Raw genomic sequence first — 12,557 nt, forward strand, 5'->3', positions numbered from 1 at the left:
GTTTGGCTACTTCCAGAGAGCATTTGTTTCATACCAGCCCCCTCTACCAGAGAGCTATTCTCTCATCCCTTATTCTGAGGATGAAGTCTAATGAGCCACACCTGTTCTAGTGAGTCAACTATAATTGGTGTGCAGTTCCCTGCAGGGTTCCAACATCTGGTCAGCAACAGTTTGCAACTCTGCAGATTAATCTGTGTAGTCATTTTAAACAACATACACTTCATACTGAGAAGATGAACACAAATACAAAGCAGCTGGTCAAACTTCAGACCTTTCCATCAGAGAGAACCATTCCATTCTATTGGCAGGTACCAAAGACTCACTATGCACCTGCATAAAAACTGTCACACTCCTCTAACATGCCTAATATATAAACTCTACTTCACACATTCAAAAAATCCGATTCCGATTCCTTTTTATACCAACAATCTAGTATCCCTGTTTGGTCTATATACTAAACTATTACCAGAATCTCTAGAAGCAAATTTTAAAATACATTTTCCATGAAAAAGACTGCACTCAATACTCTGTAAAAAAGTGCATTTTACATGGAGTTGTTCTTTGATAGTGATGCATTAAATACTAGTCATCACTCTCTACAATTATGGCAAAAACTAATACTTTCCAGATGTCCTCTAAGATCTTTATTTCACTTTACAAGGAATTGGGTAAATGTGTTCTTTAGGTAAAACCATGAATATATCAAGAAGTTTCCTCCCTTACCTTGCAACTTTTTAAAATTTCTCTGTGATGATTCAATCCCTTCCCGTCATGAATGCAGGCATCACCCAGTAACGTAAAAAGCCAGCTGTATCAATTTTTTTTTTTTAAATGAATCAGGACTGCTACAAAAGTAAGTTAAAAAAAAAAGAACCAAAATGTCAATCATTTTCCAACTGCAGGATTTTCTGACAGTGTTTAATTCAACAAAAATTAAATCTAGTAAAGGAATCAAACTTTAAAGCTACTTAATTTGAGAGAGAAAAAGCCACTATGACACTCAAAGTTACAATTTACACTATGTCCTTAACTGTAATTGTTTCCTCTTGTTTTTTAAATAGTCCTTGGTTTACATTTTAATTTGAGCATTGCAATTTAGTATTTAATAGTTTCCTCTGACCAAGAAGGTATGTTTAGATGTATTAGACAAAATAATTGCTTGTGCGTGGTGTATTAAAATGTAATGTAATATCATTCAAGGAGAGTTCAATTACATCCCCAACATACAAAAGAGAAGACAAACTTAGATTGTGTTTACAGTTTTGCAACACATCTTGATACTAATTTTGTTGGGTTCAAGTTATGATATTTATAGTATGCAAAAGTGGTTTACTTAATGAAAGACCTTTCATTGCTTAAAATGGAGCAGTTAAAAAGAAAATTGCTGGTGATTTCAGCAAGACTTATATTACAGTTGCATACTTGCTCAAACTTCTGCTACAGTTATTGGCACAGAGGAATTAAAGAAACGAGTGGCCTGATACAAATGAGCAACTATGTCAATGTAGCCTATGAAATCAATGTGAGTTGAGGATGCTCAGTACCTTATACAAAATGCTCAAACTCTTGCCAAACTCTTATGCTGTACTTAATTTTCAAGGTTTTTCTAAGTAGGTTAAAGCTGCTGTTGGGTTTAAATAAAACTGTATCTTCCAAATGTGTTTCAACAGGACTAGTTAATAAAAGCATAAGGAAATGGACATTTGCCTGGTGGCTTTTTTACATAGTCATCTGAGCAAATAAGAGTCTAACAAAGCTCGAAAGGGATAATGTGATAGGGCTTCACAGTCTCTCTGCCAGATAAGACCAAATATTGGTTAGGCTACAGTTCCCCTACTATCATGGTTTCCTGTGGTTATGCCTCTTTCAAAAAGCATTTGGCTTTGTAATTCTTTTTAAATTGGGCCACACTTTTAGTATCTATACTAAGTCTTCACAAGAGACTTCCATCATAATCCAGTGACATTTGGGAATATCCATGTTTTATATCAGGGTACAGAAATGAGAGTGGAGGGTGGTCCATAACCTTTAAATTGTGTCCTGTCCTTGATTTTAATGCATTTCTTTATAATCCATGTCAGGTTTTATTATTCCACACTAAGTCTTCCCTCACCACCCCCTCGTTATTTTTTTTTTTTTAAGTCTGTTCCCAATGCACCTGGCAGCATTTGGAGATGACCATAGCATTGTCATGGGAACGGAGCAGGAGGCAATATTCACAGCTGGGTTTCAATATGAATCATACCCAGTTAACATGGCAGGGGATTAGTGAGAAGCACTGAGATCAGGCAATCCACTTGCTGCCTTCTATGAAATTGTAGGAATGTCACGGACAAGCTCTCGTTGTTTGCTTAGGGTGAAAATCACCACTGTGCAGAAGGTGGGACGTAAGTAGTGCATATGCCTTGTATGGGCTCTCTGCACAGGGGGAAGGGAGGAAATTTCATTCTAAAAGTCCTAAGTCAGTATTTATTGCTCAAACTTCTATTTCAATCAATAGGACTTTTGACTAAGTTAGTAGCTAAAGAGGCCCTAAAGAGGAGAGAATGACCTGAGCTTGGTCTGGCTGAAACAATTAAGTATCCTCTTATTTATAAATGTAAACCTTTGCTTATCTGCTTGCTCTTTCTCTACAGTGGGTTTGTCAAGTTACCTGTCAAACTTGTTGCCCATTAATCAGGCTAGAAACCGTACACACTGGATGGTGAATAGTTGCTTCTTCCATTGGGAATCAAATCTTAAAGCACAGCTATAGACAATCCTCTTATTTCATCCTGAGGGAATATATTCGATTCATAATATTTTATATACAGATTTAAAATGTTAGATTATTGAAAGTCTAAAATGGGGGGAAAGGAGGACTAAAAGCATACAGGATGCTGGCTTCACCTGAGGCTAGGTAGCCTTGTATTTTTTTACCTGATACAGACTGACCCAATTGGAGTAGACTTGCAAAACTGCATCACATCACTGATTCATCAAGTGCAGTGTCCTGCAGTGGTCAATACTGGAAGGTTAGGAGGAAAGCAAAAGATGCCATTGAATACAAAGTTGTTTACTGGCAAAATGAAAAATCCTGCCTGATACCAGGCAGGATATCAGACGGGGGGTAGGGTAGAGGAGGGGAAAAAGTGTAGAGTCTTTGGTTTTAGTGATCACTATGTAGATTTCAACACAATGAACTTCTGTGTGATGTTGCTTCATTTCCTTCAGAGGAAGAACTGGAATTATGGTCTATTGTAAATCTATACTAAAGTACCTTTAAAAAAAGTACAAATTATTTTTTGAAAAGCACTTCAGTGATGAGTCAATACCAAAACTCTACATTCAAACACCCCCTGAATTTTGAAACATCCAAAATCTGAATATGGATTTTGAACCTAGTTGTGGCTAATGCTCATATGTAATTAGTAGGGCTGTCGATTAATTGCAGTTAACTCACGGGATTAACTCAAAAAAAAATAATTACGCTAAAAAAATTAATCGCCATTTTAATCGCAGTGTTAAACAATAGAATCCCAATTGACATTTATTAAATATTTTGGATGTTTTTCTATATTTTCAAATATATTTACTTCAATTACAACACAGAATACAAAGTGCATAGTGCTCACTTTATATTATTTTTATTACAAATATTTGTATTGTAAAAATGACAAAAGAAATAGTATTTTTCAGTTCACCTATACAAGTACCATAGTGCAATCTCTTTATCATGAAAATGCAATTTACAAATGTAGATTTTTTTTTGTTACATAACTGCACTCAAAAACAAAACAACGTAAAACTTTAGAGCCTACACGTCCACTCAGTCCTACTTCTCGGTCAGCCAACCACTAAGACAAACAAGTTTGTTTGCATTTACAGGAGATATTGCTGCCCACTTCTTATTTACGTCACCTCAAAGTGAGAACTGGCATTCAGTCACATGGCACTTCTGCAGCCGGCATTGCAAGGTATTTACATGCCAGATATGCTAAACATTCGTATGCGCCTTCATGCTTCAGCCACCATTCCAGATGACATGCTTCCATGCTGACGATGATTACAAAAATAATGCATTAATTAAATTTGTGACTGAACTCCTTGGGGGTTGGACTAGATGACCTCCTGATGTCCCTTCCAACCCTGATATTCTACGATTCTATGAACTGTACACCTCCTGATCCTTTTTTACCCACATTCTGCCATATAATTTCATGTTATAGCAGTCTCAGATGATGATCCAGGACACGTTCATTTTAATAACACTTTCATTGCAGATTTCACAAAACGCAAAGAAGGTACCAATGTGAGATTTCTAAGGATAGATATAGCACTCAACCCAAGGTTTAAGACTCTGAAGTGCCTTCCAAAATCTGAGAGGGATGAGATGTGGAACATGCTTTCTAAAGTCTTAAAAGAGCAACACTCAGATGCAGAAACTACAGAACCCGAACCACCAAGAAAGAAAATCAACCTTCTGCTGGTGGCATCTGACTCAGATGATGAAAATGAACATGCAATGGTTTGCACTGTTTTGAATAGTTATCGAGCAGAACCCGTCATCAGCATAGATGCATGTCCTCTGGAATGGTGGCTGAAACATGAAGGGACATATGAATCTTTAGTGCATCTGGCACGTAAATATCTTGTGACGCTGGCTACAATAGTGCCATGCGAACACCTATTCTCACTTCAGGTCACATTGTAAACAAGAATCAAAGAATCATAGAATATCAGGGTTGGAAGGGACCTCAGGAGGTCATCTAGTCCAACCCCCTGCTCAAAGCAGGGCCAATCCCCAACTAAATCATCCCAGACAAGGCTTTGTCAAGCCTGACCTTGAAAACCTCTAAGGAAGAAGATTCCACCAGCTCCCTAGGTAACCCATTCCAGTGCTTCACCACCCTCCTAGTGAAAAAGATTTTCCTAACATCCAACCTAACCCTCCCCCACTGCAACTCCTTGTTCTGTCATCTGATACCACTGAGAACAGTCTAGATCCATCCTCTTTGGAGCCACCTTTCAGGTAGTTGAAAGCAGCTATCAAATCCCCCCTCATTCTTCTCTTCTGCAGACTAAACAATCCCACTTCCCTCAGCCTCTCCTCATAAGTCTCGTGCTCCAGCCCCCTAATCATTTTTGTTGCCCTCCGCTGGACTCTTTCCAATTTTTCCACATCCTTGTTGCAGTGTGGGGCCCAAAACTGGACACAGTACTCCAGATGAGGCCTCACCAATGTCGAATAGAGGGGAATGATCACATCCCTCGATCTGCTGCCAATGCCCCTATTTATACAGCCCAAAATGCCGTTAGCCTTCTTGGCAACAAGGGCACACTGTTGACTCATATCCAGCTTCTCGTCCTTTTCTGCAGAACTGCTGCCTAGCCATTCGGTCCCTAGTCAGTATCAGTGCATGGGATTCTTCTGTCCTAGGTGCAGGACTCTGCATTTGTCCTTGTTGAACCTCCTCAGATTTCTTTTGACCCAATCCTCTAATTTGTCTAGGTCCCTCTGTATCCTATCCCTAGCCTCCAGCGTATCTGCCTCTCCTCCCAGTTTATTTCCTCCCCTCCCCTCAGTGTATACTCCTCCAGTGTATCTACCACGCCTCCCAGAAGCAAACAGCATTATCTCCTGCAAATGTAAACAAGCTTGTTTGTCTGAGTGACTGGCTGACCAAGAAGTAGGAATGAGTGGACTTGTAGGCTCTAAAATTTTACATTGTTTTGTTTTTGAATGCAGGGTTTTTGGACATAATTTTACATTTGTAAATTCAGCTTTCATGATAAAGAGATAAAGACTACAATACCTGTATTAAGTGAATTGAAAAATACTCTTTCTTTTGTATTTTTAAAGTGCAAATATTTGTAATAAAAATAAATATCAAGTGAGCACTGTACACTTTGTATTCTGTGTTGTAATTGAAATTAATATATTTGAAAATGTAGAAAACATCCAAAAATATTTAAATAAATGGTATTATTGTTTAACAGCGTGATTAATCACACGATTAATCAAGATTAATTTTTTAATCACACAATTTTTATTCCCTTTTCAGGCTTAGTAATTAATTAATTTGAAAGTAATTCTTTCCCAAATTAGAGATATTCTGATTTTTTTTTTCAAAATGAAAGAAAAACTCAGAATAATTTGAAAATTGGTGACATTTCATTTTCTTAATTGATAAGTTATTGAGTAATAAATTCATACATTTCTATTTTTACTTTTCCCTGCTATTGGTATAGTATAATATCTAAGCGAGTGTTTGTTTAATTAAGTTACTTTTAGGATGATTCCTTACAACTTTGCTAAACATTAAGCAACTTGTCTATGAAATAGGACATGTTTTAACTACCTACTTGAAGTTATGTTAAATGGCATCTATGTTTATTCTTTAATACAATAATTCCTAGGGTCCTTGGAAAACAAATATTCTACAATTAGGTGCTGTGCAAGATTTATTATTCCAGATCAGATCATCAATCCATCAACTCCAATATCAGATTCTCTGCCCATGAACCATACCTGATGCCTCAGTAGAAGGTGGAACATTGAAATAATACATTGACTGTACACTGTTGTGTGGGTGGGTGGGAGGATTTTCCTTTTTGACCCTAGAGTCAGCAGAGCACCTGCCTTAAAATTGAATAATTTCCAGGGGGGGGAAGGGAGGAAATAAAGCTCTCATGGGTAGTTCTCAAATCATTACCTAAAGTACAATACGATGAGAAACAGTAATGTTAAGTGATCAAGTTAAGGTTGAATAGTGAATTTCCTTTCTTATTCATTCTTACATGTGAGTATTAATTGAAATATGTATGTAGAGAAATTGACTTCTAAACTCTGAAAGAACCTTTAGTCACGATTTCTTGTATTTATAGTATTTGTTTACGAGTGGACAACAGCAACCCTATTTGCATACACACACACACACCACACACATGTAGAGGTGAGATCCATGTTATGGTCTATGAATACAGTTTGACTTTAGCATGCTTCTTTTATTTTTGTTGTTTGTAGTACCATAGTGCCTGGGAGCCTGAGTCATGGACAAGGGTCCTGTTGTGCTAGGTGCTGTACAAATACACAACAGAAAGACAGACTGGACCCAAAGAGTTTACAGTCTAAGTAAGACTGCCTCCCTTGGTTTCTGCCCACTAATCTATCTTTCCTCCAGATGAATTATAACATTTCAAATACAGCTGAGCAAATAACTGATTTTTTTTTGGTTCATAGGCCAAACTGAAAAATCCAATTAGTTTTGAAGTGAACGTTTTTTTTAATTCTTGCTGAAATGAAAGAAAAAATTGTTGGGCCAAACAAACATTTCAAATGTTTCAAAAAAAAAATATTGCCCAGTTCTATTTCCAAAACATTAACCAGCTTCAAACTGCTGCCCTCTTATTAAATCACATCAGACTGAAAGGTTTCCTCCTTCCCCCCCAACCCCATTGTGGAATTTCCTCAAAGAATTAAACCTGCCTGAAGCCCAAGATTACTGCTGTCTGGACTGACACAATTCAACCCTGGAGCAGTGGCAATTTTCTATATGTAAGAATTTAACAGCTCTGAAGGCTCATATTTCAGGGTTCTCCAAGGCTAGAAACAGGGGGCTTTACACAGTTTGAGAGGGATGATACTCAGGTTTCCAATGCCTTGAAAAGAATTTTAACTAATAGCAGAAAGGCTGACTGGATGTCACAGTTCCACAGGACTGATGCTATGGCCCCAGCTTTGGAATAGTGTCTAAGAGGAACCCCTGCAGTATGCCAGGCCCCCCAAGGGTCTCACTCTTCCTCCAGGATAAGTCATGTGGCTTCACTGCCTCCTTAGACTGGATCTCTGGGTCTTCAGAACTTGTGCTTCACACAATGAGCTCTGTTCAGCAAGTCCAACTGAGATAGACTCCTAATGGAGACTCACCAACAACCACATACCACACAACAGAACCACTAGCCCAGGAACCTATCCTTGCAACAAAGCCCGTTGCCAACTGTGCCCACATATCTATTCAGGGGACACCATCACAGGGCCTAACAACATCAGCCACACTATCAGAGGCTCGTTCACCTGCACATCCACCAATGTGATATATGCCATCATGTGCCAGCAATGCCCCTCTGCCATGTACATTGGTCAAACTGGACAGTCTCTACGTAAAAGAATAAATGGACACAAATCAGATGTCAAGAATTATAACATTCATAAACCAGTCGGAGAACACTTCAATCTCTCTGGTCACGCAATCACAGACATGAGGGTCGCTATCTTAAAGCAAAAAAACTTCAAATCCAGACTCCAGCGAGAAACTGCTGAATTGGAATTCATTTGCAAATTGGATACTATTAATTTGGGCTTGAATAGAGACTGGGAGTGGCTAAGTCATTATGCAAGGTAGCCTGTCTCCCCTTGTTTTTTTCCTGCAAACCCCCCCCAAGACGTTCTGGTTAAACTTGGATTATTGCTGTGCACATTGTAAGATGAGCTGTTGCCAGCAGGAGAGTGAGTTTGTGTGTGTGGTTTTTGGAGGGGGGGGTTTTTTTTGGGGGGGGGGTGTGAGAAAACCTGGATTAGTGCTGGAGGTGACCCACCTTGATTATCATGCGCATTATAAAGAGGGGTTTCAAAGGGGGATGGGCTGTTGCCAGCAGGAGAGTGAGTTTGTATGTGTGGGGGGGGGGGAAGGGTGAGAAAACCTGGATTTGTGCTGGAAATGGCTCTACTTGATGATCACTTTAGATAAGCTGTTGCCAGCGGGGGAGTGGGGTGGGAGGAAGTTTTGTTTCATGATCTCTGTGTGTATATAATGTCTTCTGCAGTTTCCACGATATGCTATGCATCCGATGAAGTGAGCTGTAGCTCACGAAAGCTCATGCTCAAATAAACTGGTTAGTCTCTAAGGTGCCACAAGTACTCCTTTTCTCTTTGCACCTCAACAAGCATTTCCAGTGACACACTCACAAAACTCTAAGGTTTATTCGTTAACTGGAACGCAGCTTAGGAAGTCCTTAGGATAGTATACAGAACTGAAGGTTAAAGTATAGCCCATTCAGGTTAGCCCCGAGCCCAGCCAAGATGTAGTGAACCCCTTGTCTCAGTCTGACTTCCTTTGTCAGACTCCAGGAGAGATCCCCAACTCCTGCCAGCAGCCAGCTCTTATCGCCCACCTCATATCTCGCCAGTCCTTGGATCTTGAACTGGGGGTTGTTGTTCAGCTCCTAAGGAGAAGCGGGAAAGTCCATATCCCTCTGGGTCACGGGTTGCTAGGTGTCAATTTCCTGGCAATTGAATTTGCCATTGTCTTCTCAGATGCTCCACTGATATAGAGACTAAGATCCTGACAGCTAGGCAACACCCACACCTATGTCGCTCAGCCTGCCCCGTGAACAACCAGTCCTTTCCCACCCCTCTAGGTAACAATGCACGACATGGGGAAACTGAGGCACATACAGGATTCATAAAAATATTACAAAAAATTCCTACCTTATCACCTCAGATTCCATCAGAAGCAGCACTGACACTGTACTAGGTACATGCTGTGCAATAGCAGCACTGGTGAAGTCAATCATATGTCATAACCATCCTCCCACCCATAATAGGATGTAATCTGGTTGCAAGGACATTTTCCTATATCAATGAATCAGTATGAGTCATCAATTTCTTAGCTGCTGAATAGCACAGCTGATGCAGTTGGAAATTTCCTTTTGATAACCAGATTAGAAGATTTTATGAGTAGGATTTTGTGTGAAGGATACGTTAAGGGACCTGGAGAGGTAGCTCAATGGGTGGGCAGAAATAGGAGCAGCTGGGGCAATACTATTTGGAGGGAGGGATGCGCAGGAGGTTGAGTAGCTTGGTGCAAAGAAGCAGATAGAATTGGGTGTTGTTTTTGTGGTAGAAACCAAAAGGGAGGGGGAAAGAAGACTAGAAAGTGGCTGGGTGGAGGTACAGTAGTGTATACTGATAGAGTATCTTTAAAGTTAGAAAATACCAGAAATAAAGTCTAACAGTTAATGGAAGACAGAAGAGTTGGACTTTATATATATAAAATAACAGAATATATATAAAGCTCTACAAAGGAAAAGGGTTATTTGTACAACTGCTAAAAACTGTGGGAGCAGGAAAAGGAAGGGGAAATATATAGCTCCTGTATAGCCATAAAAGGGCTATACAGGAGCTAAAGGAGCTGTGGGAGAATTCCACTTCATTTGGTCCTACACTCCTCCTCACCCTCAAAAGGCCTGGCATAGGGGTTTTGTTGGGGTGGATGCTGAGAGTTGGAGGGGGCACTCTTGTAGTACTGGGTGCTATGATGATACTGGTCTGCTGCATAGACCATATGTAGCTTTGGGAATGCTGTTAATAACCAGAGAGGCTGCTCTAACTTACACTGGGAGCTGTTTCAGCCCCTGCAGCATTCCATAATCGGGGGAGCAGAAAGATGACAAAAGCCCGCTTTATCTCCTTTCTCTCAGGCTGCCCCATCTGTGATGTGCTTCCTCATAGCCCTATGTCTGTAACTTCTGGGTGCAGCTTGCTGAAATCTTCAGTTATGAGACTGACTGTTGTCAAAGACCTCTCCCTAGTAGTCAAGCACTTCTGAAATTCCTGGGTACATCCCTGCTCAGAGATATCAAACTGGTTAGCAAGGTACGAGCAGCCACTCTGTCATATGGCGAATCAAGCCTCTCATATCTCTGTTAAATATTTTAAAATGGAGACCAGCATGCAGGAGTGAACAAAATAATTAGTATGGAATATGAGATATTAAGCTGCTCTGTGGCAGATGGATTGTTTTAATGTTTCATACTTACACTGCAGTATCACCAGGGACGCAGATCTGATAAGACTACATCTGCTAGGCTTATCCAAAAGGAATGGTCTTTACACAACATTAATCAGGAGCAAACTGTAATGCTATAGTATACTCTTTAAAGCTATGGTTATTTTTTCTAATAATAAACACTGGCTAAACTTGGCTAATACCAAGAGTTAGAGAAGGTTTAAAGTACAGTACATTGATTCTAGATATTAATTTCTTACAACTAATTCGGAGACTCATGTCCATCTCTCTTTCTGCACCCGGACAGTGGAAATCTAGCACTTGATATTCAAGAGTTTAGGTGGGTAAATGTGCAATGATCTTGACTGGGAGCTGTAATTGTACATCCAAATAATTAGTGAGATACATGAAAGATCACTATTGTGCACAATTATTTCTACTATGTGCAACTAGCTATGCAAATGTGTACAACATGTACCTGAGTAAACTTCTGAAAAATCAGCCCAAGTGTTCTAGCCTAGATCGCGGAGTGAAACCCTTTAAATAAAATTCTCCTCCCATACCTTCTTTTTTACAAATAGAAGACTGCTGCACTCACAGTACATTAGATGGAGCAATTTAGTTCTCCTACCCATATGTTCTTATGTAATGGTTGTATTCTGGTGTATTTTTTCTGCAAGATTCTGAATTATATCAGTGAGAGAAGCCATAAGGGGAGTTGGAGGACAACAGCAACCTGAAGTCAGGAGCAGAATACACAATTAAAAAAATATTGTTCTCTCTCCATAGCTAGAATTTATAATAAGTTTGAGGGAAAAAGGTGTGGATGCATATACACTGTAAGGATCCATGGAAAACAAGGCAAAGTCACTACACTTGGGAAAGAAGAATCACTAATTTTTGTTGTGATCCACCTGTGATTCATTTGGATGGGGAATGGAAATTATTTCTAGCGGCATGAGGTCCAGAAAAATGCCAATGTATTGTACATTAATGTACCATACACTCACTTATCAATCTTACCCCCGCCAACACCATTGACTGTGACCTGGAAAATTAGTTTGGCCTATACTCACTAAATGTGAGTATAACTACTTTCATTTTGTTTCTTTCATCAGTCCCCTGATACAAAATTATTATGCGAGTATTTTCAATGGAGCAACATAAATGCTGTCTGATTCAACACATTACCTCATATTTGGTTGGTTTGGAAACAAGAAGAGTGAGAAAGAAGTTTAGAAAAAAAATTGAACGGATAAGAGTCACAGGCAATCTCAATCACAGCAGTAAAATCAGTGCTGAGGATAGACTTAACTGACAGTCTCTCACTCACCAACCCACACTGGCCAACAGTGAGTTCTTTCCAACCCTTTCAACACATAATAATGATAAATTATGCAGTTTCACATTATTTATACACAGTTTCACAGAAGTGCATGGTGCTTTACACACACAAGTGGTTATAATCTGTTACCCCTTCCTGTGGTATGTTACAAACAAAAGGGTATGGGGGAAGGGCTTTGGAGGACAGTGGTAGATTGTGAGATACACTTGTTACGTATCAGATGTTTGTTTTGCTTGCTCTCTTCACATACATGTCTCACACACACACAAAAATTACTGAGTGTCCAGAATAAAGGCTGGGGCAGATGTCATTAGCTGAAGACTAATTTAAAGAAGAAATTCCCAAATATTATCAAAGGCAACACTAAATAAATCTCAAAAGATGAAGGTTGAGGCAACTGTGTAACTGTACAGACCAAGAGGAAAATACATCTTCATCCTTAA

Source organism: Chelonia mydas, chromosome 6 (genome assembly GCF_015237465.2).
Source record: "Chelonia mydas isolate rCheMyd1 chromosome 6, rCheMyd1.pri.v2, whole genome shotgun sequence".
Classification (NCBI taxonomy): domain Eukaryota; kingdom Metazoa; phylum Chordata; order Testudines; family Cheloniidae; genus Chelonia; species Chelonia mydas.